This window comes from Panthera tigris, chromosome A1 (assembly GCF_018350195.1).
Source record: "Panthera tigris isolate Pti1 chromosome A1, P.tigris_Pti1_mat1.1, whole genome shotgun sequence".
Taxonomy (NCBI): domain Eukaryota; kingdom Metazoa; phylum Chordata; class Mammalia; order Carnivora; family Felidae; genus Panthera; species Panthera tigris.
This window is the reverse complement of record NC_056660.1, coordinates 39,594,126-39,608,923: the sequence shown is the minus strand read 5'-3', so window position 1 is coordinate 39,608,923 and position 14,798 is coordinate 39,594,126. Positions and strand designations below refer to the sequence as shown.

Genomic DNA, 14,798 nt, shown 5'->3' with positions numbered 1-14,798 from the left:
ATGTCATTATAATACATGTGACCTGCACTCAAGTAAATATTAGAGAGCATCTGCTCTATCTGTGCACACAACAGGAGGTAAAACTCAAATGAAAAAGTGAATTCATAGCATGCTGTGTCATGATATTATTATAATAATTTTAGTGACTCATTGTACTCATTAATTTTTTAAAAATATTATTAAATAAAATTGCGCATAACAAAGTTATACGTAAATGATCATCATTATTGGCTTTATATAATGGGTGTTCTCTTTTAGGTATCATTTACAAAGAAGTTTCTTTGCTTTAAAATATAAAAAAAAATTCTGAATTACTTAAATAATCTTTTAAGAAATACATCAAAGTAATTATGGCATTCTAAATGTTATTGAGGAAATCCTGTCCCGTGCTAGGACATGAAACTTGAAGGACATTATGTTAAGCGAAATAAGCCAGTCACGGGCACCTGGATGGCTCAATCGGTTAAGCATCTGACTCTTGATTTTGGCTCAAGTCATGATCTCGCGGTTTGTGAGAAGGAGCCCTGCACAGGGCTCTGTCCTGATAGTGTGGAACCTGCTTGGAATCCTCTCTCTCTCCCTCTCTCTCTGCCCCTTCCCTAGTCTTGCCAGCACAAGCTTTCCCTTTCTCTCAAAATGAGTAAGTAAACATTAAAAAGAAATAAGCCAGTCACAAAAAGGACAAATACTGCACTACTCCACTTACACAAGGTATCTAAAGTAGTCAAATTCTTAGAAACAGAGTGGTGCCTGGGTGGCTCAGTCAGTTGAATGTCTGACTTGGGCTCCAGACATGATCTTGCTGTTTGTGAGTTGGAGCCTCGTGTCATCGGGCTCTGTGCTGACAGCTCAGAGCCTGGAGCGCTTCACATTATGTTTCCCTCGCCCTCTGCCCCTCCCCCACTCATGCTCTGTCTCTGTGTGTCTCTCTCTCTCAAAAATAAATAAACATCAAAAAATTTTTTTGGAAACAGAAAGTAAAATGGTGGTTTCCAGAGGTGAGGGAGAGGGAGAAAGAGTTGTTCAATGGTTTTAGAGCTTGTTTTGCAAGATGAAAGTGTTTTAGAGATCACTTGCACTCTACACTTAAAAGTGGTTAGGATGATAAATTTTATATGTTGTATTTTTTACTACAACAAAATAAGAAGCAGTTAGAAAATAAAACATAAAAGAAAAGGGCTCCAGGAAGGGCGACTCACCCCTCAGCGCACACCCAGGTCAAAGGCCCCCAGCCCAGGGTCCCAGTGGAGCACAAGGCAAGGTGTGAAGGCAGGGCTTGGAAAACCAGGCCACTCCAACCAGACAACTGTAAGATATTCTCACAAATGTGGAGAAGCATTTCGGAGAGCAGTGCCCAATCTTTGCTGCTTATGTGAGGAAAACTTCCAGACTGTGAGGCAAAGCAGACCTACTGGAGAATGAAATCAATTGTATGCCTCTGCAGAGACCCCACATTTAAAGCGGGGCCTGAAAAACTTCGCTGAGGAGTTTTCCAAACTTTAGCATTATCTATAAGAAGAGGTTGAAAGATTTGAAGCTGAAGTGGTTGAAGCTTTGAAAGCTTACGGACCAATTTTGAGAATGAAAGGCAATGACTTCAAAGCAACATTAACAGCAAGGAATTGAGAAGCTAAACAATTAACTCAGAAAGAACATGTCAGCGAAACCCATCTGGTCCGCATGTTACTTCACAGACAGAAACCGAATTGCAGAGAGAGCTGCAATGGATGCTACCCAAACAGCTCATCATCTGGATGAAACTATTGACAATTTCGAAAAGCAGTAAGTAAGGATCTAAAGACTATATTTTCAGATTTGATCACTATTGAAATGTGATTTATTGGCAAAGCATTCAAGGTCTACACTGCTGCTTACCAAAACATACAAAAGATTATTGAGGAAGATTTAGAGCTTTTCCAAAATTGTCCGTACCACCAGATTGTTCCTCAGGTTTAAATCTGGTCAGAGCAAATTCAAAGTAGCCTCTTGAAAGATTACTGTCAGCTAAGTCTGTATCTTGAACAGGACATGTAGCCACCTGTCTACTCAGAAAAGGATCAACAAACAGAAGATGATGAAGAGGACAAAGACTTAGACATTACAGAAGAAGAAAATTAATTTTCTTCTGTAAACTTTTCATTTCAATTTTCATCTTAATCCAGACTTAATCCAGAATTACCAAATTGTAAAACTTTATACTGGCTTCATACATGTTAAACCCCAAAATGAAATCCTACTGGAAACCCCAAAATTAAAATCCTTTAACAAATTAAAGCAATTTATGCTGACCATAAATGAAGATTTTAAAAAATATAACACACCAGTCATTTCAACACCCAATCTAGCAGTATGTGATTTTTGCATAAGTTCCACTTTTTAAAAAGATTATGTACTTCAGAAGTATTTCATATCAACATACTATACCTAGTTGAGATTACAATATAAACAAATGACAAAAACCAAGAGATCTAACAATTACACTTGCTTCTTTTGAGCTCATTGCCAAAAAAGGGTCTTTAGTCATTCTAATTAAATACAAATTCTATTCCATAAAGCATTAATCAAAGAAGCAAGGTGATTTTGCCCTTTACTTTTTTTTTTCACTTTTACTACAACTTGGAGTTTCATTATTTGATACATAACTTACTTTTCAGTAAGACTGTAATTACTTTTGATTAAAGGTAATGAGACACTAGGATATCAGTGTCATAAAACTATACATAAAGCATAAATTTTAGCTTCAGAAAGAAAGCCACATTAAGTCCAATTCTTGTTTTAAAATGAAAATGATGTTGGGGAGCCTGGGTCGCTCAGCCAATTAAATGTCTGACTCTTGATCTCAGCTGAGGTCATGATCTCATTCATGGTTGTGAGATCGAGCCCTGCATCTGGCTCTGTGCTGGACGGGGAGCCTGATTAGGATTCTCTATCTCCCTTTCTCTCTGCCCCTCCCTGCTCATGTGTACTCTCTCTCTCTCTCAAAAAAGGGAAAAAATTAAAGAAGGAAAAAAACAAAAATTCTGTCATACCAAAACATACACAGTACTACAACTTTTGGAAAGCTGTAGTTTGGTGGGATGTTGCATAAGAAAACATGAAAAACCATAAATCATTAAAAGTCTATAAAAATTTTACCAAACCACTATTTAATTAATGAAAGAGTATTTTGTCATTATATTCCAGAAAATAATCAGTTTGATCAGAGCCTTTCAATGCATCCAAAGCTTTTGTTTCTTTGATTGGGGATCGTACTCTTGTTATTTCACACTAGTCAGGCATATAAAATTATGATATTTACAATATCACTTGGGAAGACCACAAAAAGAAATAATTTGTACCAGAAAATTAAAGACTTTTTAGGAAAAAAGTGATAAAAATGGCTTTTGAAGAAGTTTTTACACACCATGTATGTGCTTCTTAAAGTTAGTGAAGATAAATAACAAGGTGAGAAAACATATGTTTACAGATTGATTTAAATGTGTCCTAGCCTTCCAAAAAGTACAGAAAAATATCTGTGCCGTAGTAAGATGTGAGATGGTTTAGAATTCATACTTATTAGTTCTTATTCATTTTTAAAATGAGCAAGCTAATGCCAGAATAATGGGCTCTTTCAGTCTGTGGAAAAACCACTTAGTTGCTCTGAAATTGTATGTTTAATATAAAGTTACGTTGGATACCAATATTGATTTGAAAATATTAGCTTGATTTATAGTTTCAAATAGTATTACGTGGTTTTTGTTCTTTGGCCATTATGTCACCGAGTTAGAAATTTATATGAGAAGATAGCCTAATTGTGGCTCCTCAAGTCTGAAAACCCTTTTATAAAAGATTACCATCTGCATATTATTGAATAAAATATGTATGAGTCCAGAGACAATATCGCTCATAATGCAATTTTTCCTAAAATTACGTTTTCAGAAATATGTATTAAATTTCTTAATGTTTCTGCATTCTCAACATGATTTTTCTGTTGATTCAAATCAGTCTCAAATGACACAGATGCTGGATCAAAATCCACTTCGTTGCTATCACAATGCCCAAGTTCAAAGATTTCCTCTGCCCATTGATATCCCCCTCACTAGATGTTGAAATTCAAAGATTCACTGGATGTACCAACTCTTTTAGCAGGGAAGGGGAAATATAAAATAAAAAAAAAACTAGTGGTCCATAACATCACCCACATTTTTGAAAAAGAATAAGGAGTTTCCTAGTTTTACTAAAACTAAGTGAATATTATGTAATGTGAAGGAGTGACAAATTTATTTCAACAGCACATACACAACAGTATCTAACTCAGATGAGAAGAAATGAGAGGGAAAAAGAGGGAAGAGCAATCCAGAATTATTTTGACAAATAGCTGAATAAAGAATGAATATTTTTGAAGCTGAAGATTCCTGAAAGTACAATAGCTTTCAGTCCAGTGAGTTTATAAATGTATTACCTTATCTAAACATCTCTGAACCAGACTGCTGTGGACTCAGTCAGACTAATTCAACTCTCTGACAATCAATAATGATTTTGAAGCTCAGGACTATGGCTTGCTCATTATCAACTGAAACCAGACAGTCCCTGAAAATTAAATTCAATGGGATTTGATCAGATTTATGAAAAGCAAAAGGTTATGATTACCCATTTTCTTGTGCTTTAACTCAGCAGCTATATCTGATGATTTGCATAATGCTTGAATCTCTGTTTTGATACTTATTTTTTCTTTATTTTCATTTTGTGTCAAATTTGAGGGAAATGGTGTGCAGTGAGAAAAAATTATATGAAATTCAAAGCTCTAAATGATATTTGACATTCCTTCCTTATAAACTCAATGAAACTAACTTACATGGCTGTATCAAAATAATAGCAGGTGTTTCTTTGTATAACAATTTGTATTTGAAATGTAAATTTTATATTCTTTTGAAAATGGTTATTTTTTGACCAGTGTTGATTTGGACTACCTGGAATACTACTGGAAGAAAATAAGTATATACAGGTTGACTAAGTTGCAATAAGCAGAAGCCTGATATCTTTCCAGAGACACTTGAAAGAGGCAAGCAAAAAGGAATAGGAGGAAATTTGGCAAGGCTAAACATTATTTCTTTTACATTAAGGAGAAAACCGATAACAATGTTTCAGAAAGAAAAAATATTGAGAATTTCATTTTCATTGTATAATATATGTTCTTGTGAAAGAATCACAATGACACCATTAACTTTAATCATTTACAAATATACAGTGAGACCATTTCTCCTAACCTCTGCAAATATATACTATAAAGAGTTAAATTGTGTTTTTAAAGCAATATCCAAGTCAAATGTTTAGGTTTTATATTGTAGGACTTTGGAACACTTGTTGGACCTATTATTTGATTATTCAAGATAGAATGATAGGACAAAAGTAAGATTTGTGAATTGTAGTTAATGAAATTAATGCACAATGTGACAAATTGTGGCCTATTTTCAAAACTTCATTGAAAATATCGTTTCCTCTTCACTTCTCCCTCCACAAGGCATCCCTAACTTCTTTATAAAAAATTCAAATGTTTATTCATTTTTGAGAGACAGACAGAGACAGAGTGCGAATGGGGAGGGGCAGGGAGAGAGGGAGACACAGAATCTGAAGCAGGCTCCAGGCTCTGAGCTGTCAGCACAGGGCAGGACGCGGGGCTCCTGAGCCAAGGTTGGACGCTTCACTGACTGAGCCACCCAGGTGCCCCAGCCATCCCTAACTTCTAAGTAGGGTCTCTTCATGTTTTGGAGGGATGGAGAGAGATGGATTTATCTTATGAGCTGTGGCAAAGGCAGGCCCAGTTTGGTCATAAAATTAGGAATTTATGATATGCTTTATCTTGTTCTTTTCTCCACCTAGTATAAAACTACATACTACCCTTAATAACTGTTTTCCATTGCAAATGATAAGTATTGTATTTTGGGGATAATGCAAAGAATTCAGAACTCTAATGGTTTAATGAAATGAATATTGAGTCATGAAACACAAAGAAATAGTAAAGGAAATAATCTGAGATCTTTGAATAAAACATGGAGTCAAGTCACAACGTATGGAATGAGATTTCTAACAGAAGTTAGAAAGGAAAATATTGGAATAAACAGAATCAATCAACAGTAATTGCGTAATAACCAAATGTGTTAGCAGCAGGATGCAAGCAGGGAGTGGAGAAAAGAAACAAACTTAAAACTTTCCAGACACAGACCAAAGAGTAGCTAGCTCAAAATTGTCGGATGTCTACGAGGGAAATAGTTGGGACCAAAATAGAAGTGGAATATATGGAAAGATTCCAGAAAGGAAATGGTCTAGAGGGAAGTTTCTCTGACTTCATGATATAGACAAGCTGCCCAAGAAAAAATTGTTGAACTGACTGTGCATATCAGTCACTTTCCTGCTGGTTTCCTGAGATCTCTTCCATAGACATAAAATGTATCTTATAAAACAGCTGAAATGTCATGCCGAGTGTGAGATGCTTTGGATGCGTTACTTCACAGGATAATCAATAAGCAGAGGTTGCTGTCTAAAGACCTCTTTAATCTTTGCAGTGGTATCTGTAGAAGTGACCAATGCAAATTATCTAAAAGAGTAGTTAAAGGGTGTTGATAGCATTTTAGCAAGGAAAGGTATAAAAGCTTAAGAGCATGGCAAAACCAGAGAGAAACAATTAACATACTTGTATGCTATTCTGCGATTCCCTGTAATCCGTCAACTTCTATATGCTTTATGTGGTGGTGGTGGTGGTGGTGGTGGTGGTGGTGTGTGTGTGTGGTGTTGTGAGGGCAAATATAAATTAAAAAATAAGAGACTTAATTCTCCCTGTTGAGAATAAGGAAAGAAATTCTCCTACCTCTCTTTCTTAGAACATTTACATTAGAAATATATTAATTGTTCTGTCTCTGCCTCTTTGAAGTACATATAAATCTTTTTAAGAGCTAAATAAGCCTCTTGCCAGCTTTACAACCAAGGGATATCTTTCTCAAGGACCTTTGAAATGCAATCATCACGGAAGACAGCACTCCTAACCTCCCATATTCTGTGGGAGGGTAGGAATCTAACTTTGGTGGGGCCTTGCTGCAATTTGCAAAAATACCTACTGCCATAAAGATATGAGGAAATTATTTTTCCTTGGATAAAGCCAATTAGCTAACACAGTCACCTCAATGACAAGGTGAATCTAGGATGAACTATGGGTGACAAGTGGTGCTGCCCCGTTATTGTTTATCTTGAGAGTGTGTATGTAAATGTTTGACTATTGTCTTTGCCTCTTAGTGCATTGTCTATGATGTGTGTCACTTTCTGGTTAAATTCTTATCCAATAATGCAACTGTTTTCTTTCTCTTCTGCCTTTGTGGAGAGGCTTTATGGCTTGGCAGGATATTTTGTTTTAAATTATATTTTTCCAACAGTGTGTGTATGAGATTTTGGTTGTGTGTTTTTTTTTTAATTTTTATCAAAAAAATATTTTTGGTCTCCTCAAGCACTTTTTACTTCCTTCAGTTATTCCAAAGAGTCACTTTTCTGGTCATGATTTCATCAGAGCATGACTTCAGGCAGTTACTTGCTGTTTCCCTATCTGCAAACAATGTTGACTTAGAAGAAGAGTCTCTATAACAAAGAATGCATAAGCAAGGGAAGATAAATCTTTTCTTCTGTCTATTTTAAAAAATAAATCATATTCCGTATCCTTAACTTTTCATTCCCCTTCCAAGATAATGAAGGGACCAGGGTTTGACTCAAATCAAAATGGAGACACCAAAATCATAAGAGTAGAAAAAGAACTAAATTTTAATGATAAAGTGTGTTTAGACTTAAGCTACTTTGAGGTATAAAAAAAGTAAAATTTTTCTTATAAGTGGCAGCCTGAAAATGTTATGTAGTAATGGTTTATGGTGTCAATCTACCTGGAAATGTAGAGTTGGGTGGATAGCTTGAGATGTACTTGTAAAACAAGCACATTCTATTTTAGCTTCTGTGCATATAATCAAGGGGAAATGCTAAGAAGATAAACATAAAGGAGCTAAAGCAATTTATACCTCCACAGCCACGCTGTGGCTGGCTTTATATGCAATATGGGAATAATCTGGAAAGACTGTTTTTTAAATATTTACACCTTGACATAGAAGTAGAGTCGGGGAGAGTTCTATTCTCCTCAGATTCAGAGGAAGGGGCAGGAGAAACTTGATAAACCTTTTTAGTGCCATAAGTTAACACAATTCAGCACAATCTATCATCTTTCAAATGCTGAAAATATGCCACATGTAGACTGAATATTCAGGAAACAATAGCTGTTACTAAGGAGAGCATAATAGATTCCACAGGTATGGTGTGAAGAAGAAAAAGTGGTGAAGGATAAACATGATTGTTAAAATGAAAGTGTAACTAAAAATGTGGTATGGAATCAGGAATATTGCAACTGTAAATTAATCAATACTAAATGGGATGTTTGCCTAGAAAAAAAAGTATATATGTATATATGTGTGTGTGTGTGTGTGTGTGTGTGTGTGTGTGTCTTCTCTGCTGGCCGTTGTACACCATTGTGCATGGCTTGACTGAGTTTAGAGTCTAGCGGAGTAAGAAAGATAGTTACAGTGACCTAATATTTTAAAAGACTGAAGTTATAACAAATGCTTCATAATGATGTTTTCAGAAAATATTAAACATTAAAATATAAACTATTTGAAAATACATATTATTTTACAATGTAAGAAATTTTGAGTACAAACTGTTCCTGATTAAGAGGGTTTGGCTTTCTTTTTTTTTTTAATTTTACAATGGTGCAAAAGTGATATGCCTTTAATATAAATTCTACCTCAAATATTGAATTTGATCGCCAGGGCTAGAGAGAAGATAGGTGGCACCATACCCTATGATGCTGGACGGCCGCAGCAAACCTCAGCTTCCAGTCAGCCCTATGATCACCAAGGTAAACAACGAAGACACAACCATTCTGTTTTTCACTTTCAGTACAGCATTCAATAAAATTACATGAGATACTCAACGCTTTATTATAACATAGTGTTTGTGTTAGATGATTTTGTCTAACAGTAGGCTATGCAAGTGTTCTGATCGTGTTTCAAGTAGAGAGGCTAAGCTGTGATGATAGGTAGGTTAGGTGTATTAAATGTATTTTCTACTTATGGTATTTTCAGTTTATGATGAGTTTATTGGGGGTGTAACCTCATCTTCAGCTGAGGCAGATCTATAAGTTAAAAACATATCTCAGCATTGATTTATTTCGGATATTTATTTCCTTTTGTTTTCTGGAATAGGGTATATTTCATTTTAATATGAGATCAAGTTGTATATTTTGCCCTGTTGAAATCTACCCATGCTCAATTTAAAAAATCTTAGGAATCAGATAAATATGTAGGAAAACAAAACTAATCATCATCCTACAGTCTTCAATAATGTCTCTTAAGGTTTTTACATACATCCTTTTGTTATTTTTCAGTATTATACAAATCCTTAAAACATCAATTGTGTTGAACTGTTTTCCTTCACCAATATTTTGGGAATCAGCAAACACTCTCCTTTAATGACTCAAATGTCTGAATAAAGTTCACTCATATAAACATTCTCTTCATTTTCATTAATTATTGACCAGTTTATGTGTAGATAGGTAGGTAGGTAGGTAGGTAGGTAGGTAGGTAGATGCATGGATACATAGATATATATATAGATACAGTGTTTGTGTCTTATAAGATAAAGATGAACATAACCCCTCTACCATTGCTTGACTTTCCTAGTGTCTAGGAATAGTGCTTTCGAGGGAGAAAGAGCCATTAAGGACAGTGCGATCCTACTTGGCAGACTGTGAAAGGCTGAGAATATGACCATGGCTGATAAGGATCACATCACGCATGGCTGAGCATAGAAGAGAGAGAATGAATGAAGGGACCACAAGAAACCAAAGGGCTATGACTATGACGGAGTACCACAGTCATGTTGGGGTTTAAGGTAAGAAAATCTTGAGAGATTTGGGCTGTTTGGGAATAGTAAAGGAAATTGTAAGTTTTTAAATAATGTGTTGCTACGTTTCTAATGTGACACAGTTGAAAGACTAGAGAGTTGGAACTGAGCATCATGGCTTTGTTATTAGAACTGTGTATGTACATCCTTGTGCAGATATTTATATAGACATTTCTTGTGTTTTTAAGAAAACTTCCTAAACATGGATTTTTTAGACAAAAGATATAAAGTTAATGTTAAATGACACTTCGAGTGAAAATAATAGCATATTTAGGAAAAAACAGTGAATTCATAGGTTACTAAGATAGTTAAACGGTTGTTTATTTCACCAGTGTGATTGGCTATTTCCAGATATGATTATTAGAAAAAGAAAAAGGATGATCAAAGTAATGAAATATCTGCCTTTTGATAGATTCAGCTCAGATGAAAAAGTCACTTACCTAATGAATTGTTTTGTTGATTTTCCTCATCAACATGAAGTTCCTATCCACTAAGATTCATCTGCAAAAGCATCAAAGACATCAAAGGAAATGAGGAGTAGCAGTTGCTGAGTGAATCACAATAATCAAGTCACAAAGAATGGGAAGAGAATTTTTTTTTATTTGAATATAGATTATACCAAATGATCCTGTTTCTAGAACCAAGAGTAAATTATTTAGCTGAAGAAAAAGAACCCACCATCTCTCTAGACAATTTCAGAATGGTCAATACTGAGAATTTATTTGAGTCTTTGGAAATACAAAAGCCTTACACTCATGCCTCAATTGGGACAACTTTGAAGGGTGAGCTCGGCTCCCAGAGGAAGGACTGAGGCCTCCATTACAACCTCCATTGGACTGGGTGTGTCCAGTCCAATCATACCTTCCAATGATGGTGTTTTGTAGTCCCTAGTTATTCAATTCAATGCTAATTTAGATGTTGCTGCAAGAGTATTTTTTTTTTTTCAACGTTTTTTATTTATTTTTGGGACAGAGAGAGACAGAGCATGAACGGGGGAGGGGCAGAGAGAGGGGGAGACACAGAATCGGAAACAGGCTCCAGGCTCCGAGCCATCAGCCCAGAGCCTGACGCGGGGCTCGAACTCACGGACCGCGAGATCGTGACCTGGCTGAAGTCGGACGCTTAACCGACTGCGCCACCCAGGCGCCCCATTGCAAGAGTATTTTTTAAAGATTGGGTTAAAGTCCATAATCAATATAATATTAGTAAGGGGAAACCTTCCATAATCTGGTTGCGCCTGATTCAATTAGCTAAAAAGTGTTCACAACAAGTGAGGCTCACTGGACAACAGCTTCAGCCTATATTGAGAGGTCCAGCCTACCCTTCCTGATGGCCTGCTCTATGGATTTTGAATTTGACTAGTCAGCCAGCTCCCACAATTGCTTAAGCTGATTTTTTGCCTATTAGTCTCCTAACATATACCTCCTACTTGGTCTGTTTTGCTGGTTAAACCTGGATGGATACACTCCCTAACTTCTTTTCAAGCCTATCTCTCTGGAGCAATTTTTATACACCATTTGCACACAACTCCAGGGATCACAGTCTGAGACATCAGGCTTTAATCCTTGACTTTTTTTCAATAAATCTGCCCAATTCAATGACTTTTTGCTTGAACCAGCAAGTTCAATCAATGAGTTCCATGGAGCAAGTTGATTTTAGGACTACCCTTCAGTAAAATTTTAGTTAGCTAAGTTTGCGTTGGGCACATTTTTTGAAGGCAACTTTCATCCTTTCAGTGTTTCTTAACTGAATATTTGTTTCACTTTATCCCTTTCAAAATTAATGCCCCAAATCCTTTTTTCATCCTAACTCTATCCATCATTTGTGACAGATACTTTCCTCACAAGTTACAGTACTTTTATGTAATCTGCTTCAATGGAATTCTCAATGCTCCTTAAAACTACTTCTGTAACTCCCTTTTATAATTCTTCACAGTGGCTAATTCAAAATGTTTCAATTATCCTCAACTTCCCATTCCCTTCACTTGGGAAGAGAGCCTCCTTCTCTACTACTTCTGAAACAGAAATAGAAACCATCAAATTGAGACTCTTTCATACTTACACCAGCACAGTTCTAGAAATCTTGTGATCTTTTCCCCTACTGTCATGATGAAAATATCAAAGAACATTTCTCTCTTACTGTCTAGATGATTACTTTCCTTATGCTCTGGGTCCTGTACCTTGTTTGCTTGAGGTCCTTGATTCACCCATTATTCTCTGTCCCTATACTATAAATCCCTATAGTTAAAGCATCAACTATCCTCTGTATTTCAGTCATTTCTCTGATACCACCTTAAATTTTATAGAAGAGTTGTTTACATTAGCTGCTCAGTTCTTACTGAATATTCTCTACAATGCTCCCTGGCCACTAGACTGAATGGGTTATTTTTAAGATTGCTAGCGACCTTAGTGTGAAATAAAATAAGCAATTTTTAGTTCTTAGATGCAATGTTTGATACTCTTGAGCACATTTTTTCATGAAACAATTGACTCTACAGGCTTTTTTTTTTCATATTTATGATTTGTCTTCTAACATGTTTCCTATGCTGAATTCTCCCTGCACTTGCCCTCTCGCTGCACTTCAGTGGAGCTCCTACAGTTCTCTCACTCAACCTGCATTCTTTCTCAACAAAGCTAGGTTCTCAGGACTATTGTCTAGCTATCAAGTTTAAAATTTGAGTTTTATCCTTAAGGTGAAACAGCTATTTCTTTGATATACCTGTTCCCCTTCAGATGCTGATCTACCCCCAAAACATTAATTGCCATTGTCTCCATTATAATTCACCAAGTGCTCACAAAACTAAGCACTTTGATGTCAGGAGCTTTGCTTTATTCCCCTCTGTAGTTTCTGTCTTTACCTGGCAGAGTAAGAGCATTTAGTACTTGTGAAAAAATGAAGAGTGGATGAATGGTAAACAATGGCATCATCTCCCATATCAACTCTCATTTTTCTCTGATTACTTTTTTTAATGCATTTCTTTTTTAAAAATTTTAATTAATTTATTTATTTATGTATTTATTTATTTATTTAGTTAGAGAAAGAGAGAGTACACAAGCAGGGAAGGGGCAGAGAGGGAGACACAGAATCCAAAGCAGGCTCCAGAGCCAAAGCAGGCTCTGAGCTGTCAGCACAGAGTCCAATGTGAGGCTTGAACTCACAAACTGTGACATCATGACCTGAGCTGAACTCAGACACTTAACTGACTGAGCCACCCAGGAGCTCCAACTCTCTCCAGTTCTTTTACTCATTTTCTACACACATCCTTTCTTCTCTGTCCTCTCTAAAATTCTTCCAATTCTTACATTTGCCATGTGAAAGCCTAGAAAGCAGTATGAGAATAAGCAACCTTTGTGGCTCCCATCGCCGGACAGAATAAAATTACAGGATTTGAGGGGTTATCTGATTTCATTTCCACTTTCTACTTGTAAGACAAAGTATTATATTTAGTCCTCTGATTATTGTTTTGGGGAGTAAGGGTATTAACTCTTTGAACCATAGGCATATGTCCTTTCTTTCATGATCCGGTACATTCTATTTATCATCCCTGTGATTCAAATTTATTGTCTTGGATTATCTGTATTTTTCTTCTCTTGTCATACATTAAAGTTGCTTCTCCTCCACGCTGTGGATTTTCTTTTGCTATTTCCTCTCTGAAGTTTTTTTTCTTCCTTAGCAAGTTTCCTTAACAATTTGTAAACTATTTATAAAACTTGTCATGTCATAACTGAGGCTTCCTCTCAACTCTGTTTTAGTCATTACCTAAGCTTAATCAATTATAAAAAAGAAGTTATGTTCTGACGCAAGTGGTGGGCTTAGAAACCTACATTACTAACAAACGTTACTCCTGAGTGCACATGGATCATACTTGAAGAAACCCAGAGCTAAATTCTCAGAGTTAATCCTCTTCTATATTTTTAATCTTGCTAACTCTTAGGGCTACTTCTCTTCCTAAAGAAGGAGATACATGTTGCCCTGAAGCGTTATATTATCTTAATATGAACGTACGCTCTGGCCCAGGCATTAGGGTTTGATCATATTCTTACCTATATAAACTAACTCCTTGTTCAATATCTATTGTTCTTTGTTTAAGCCTGTCCCACTAATTTGTTGGGTAATGTTTACTCCCAAACATACCTTTTCTCCTACTGCCAATAATTTATGTTGTACAAAGATAACTTTCAATTCCTTTTTAGGTACGTAGACCACAGTATTCTTAATAATTTAGGTGGGTTGTATTTCAGTGTTCTATCAATCTGAATTCTTTAATTGTTTAAAATTACTTTTAGTGGTTTTAAAGGTTTGTGAATAACATAGCTTTCTTATGGTCAAGAGAGAATAATTGATCAGTAAGTTAATTTCTAGAATGTCAGAATTGTAATGATCACTAAAGAGTATTAAAATAGAGAATATCTAGCTTTATTTCAGAAAATTGATTTCCATCTTCCAAACAAAATATTTCAAGAAACTCCAGCTTTGGGGGAACTGGGAAGCCTCAAGGGACCATGGCTGAGGCCATGGGACTTGGAATTCTTGTCATCTTTAAGCAACTCACCCTCCACTGGTATCTGCCTTGGCCTTTCTCTCCTGCCCAAAGACTAGCAGCAATCAATGATCATGAACCTCTCCAAGTACTGAGCTTCAATGGTTGCTTAAATAAAATGTTTTCTGAATACTTACAGATGTTCCTATGAGTAGACTGAAAACCACTGTGTTAATTTTTATCTTGTTTTTATGAAAGAAAAAAAAGAGTGAGACATATATAATTAAGTGACTTGTTTAATATTATAAAAATATTAGTGGTGTCCTTTCTACCATCTCATTCAGTGCATCCT

At 35.9% G+C, this 14,798-nt stretch overlaps 1 pseudogene; it reads left to right on the top strand.

The window, feature by feature from the left end:
* The first annotated feature begins 1,267 nt into the window (after positions 1-1,267).
* On the top strand, positions 1,268-2,118 carry LOC102966252 (annotated as a pseudogene).
* The last annotated feature ends 12,680 nt before the right edge of the window (positions 2,119-14,798 follow it).